This window comes from Echinops telfairi, unplaced genomic scaffold (assembly GCF_000313985.2).
Source record: "Echinops telfairi isolate 266 unplaced genomic scaffold, ASM31398v2 ScPeMD7_1713;HRSCAF=2227, whole genome shotgun sequence".
In the NCBI taxonomy this organism is placed as follows: domain Eukaryota; kingdom Metazoa; phylum Chordata; class Mammalia; order Afrosoricida; family Tenrecidae; genus Echinops; species Echinops telfairi.
This window is the reverse complement of record NW_022105611.1, coordinates 2,393,833-2,395,242: the sequence shown is the minus strand read 5'-3', so window position 1 is coordinate 2,395,242 and position 1,410 is coordinate 2,393,833.

Genomic DNA, 1,410 nt, shown 5'->3' with positions numbered 1-1,410 from the left:
TTTCCATCACTGCAACCTTATAAAATACTCTGCTACCTTATAAAATATTCTGGAAACTCTCTTTTCCTGAAGGTATTTGCAGTCTTTCAAATAACGTCCCTAGTGGTGACCAGAAGGGACAGTTTTCAAAGAGACTGTTTGCCTTCAAGGGAATCTGCACGTTAAAATAGCATAGCTGTTTCCTTCACCTAGTACATTTATTTACTTCCTTATCTCATGTAACAGATCAGCAGAAATCAGAAATGGTTGATATATGTTGTGGTTAATTACTCCTTGTAGTAGTGTTGCAGTTATAATTAATGTTGTTTTCATGTGCTTTTGTAAAACCTTTACTTCTTAAGTTCTTGTCAAAATACTATACTCATGTTTAAACAATCACATTTTCCTGGGAGATTCATAATAAAAACCAGCAGTCCTCTGATATGATCCTTTCCTTCCCTCCAATGTAAACTATTTTCAACTGCTTGATATTCTTTCTCTCTTTTCCTTTTCTTTTCTAAATAAGATACTTATTATTGAGTTTTCTCGGGTTTACAAAGTCGTAGTAACCTCCTATCTAAATAGAAAAGGATCCTTAGTTGCACTTTCGGCTTCTAACCACAAGATGGGCAGTGAGAACCCACTTTCTGCTCCTGTGAAGATTTGCAGCCTTGGGAAGTCAAAGACCATTAAAATCTGTCCTATGGGATTCCAGTGAGTCAGAACGAAGTCAATGGCCACGGTTTATCTATATAAAATATGACTTATAGATGATTATGCTTACAGTTATCCATTTTCAATGTTTAATTTACCAAAGATTAATTTGATTACATATTGCGTACATGAATGCCGCGTTATTCAGATTCCTGTTGCTTGCTTGTGTTTTCCTGCGGCTATGATTTTCGTCATCCTTTATCTTGAATATACATCTCTATTGTTGCGGTTAGGTGCCCTAGAGTCAGTTCTGACTCAGCGACCCTGTCTGCGACAGAAGGAAACAAGCCATTCCTGCAGCACGCTCTCCATTGTTCTTACGTTTGCGCGCGTTGTTGCAGCCACGGTGTGTGTCGATCCCATCAGGAGGCTTCCGTTTCGTCTCTGCACCTCCACTTTACAAAGCATAAAACCATTCCCCAGGGACTCAAGAACGTTACAAGATACAAGTGATACCAAGGGCTCAAATAGAAAGTAAATGTTTAGGAAATAATGATGGCAACATATGTACAAATATGCTTGATACAATTGATGTCTGGGTTGTTATGAGAGCTGTAAGATCCTCCAATAAAATGACCTTTTAAAAAAAGGAGAAGAAGACACCGTCTTTGCCTCTAAGGAGCATTCTGGCAGTACTTTTTCAGAAACAGATATTTGTTCCTTTGAAAGTTCATGATACTTTCAATCTTCTTCACCAACACCATAATTCAAATGCAT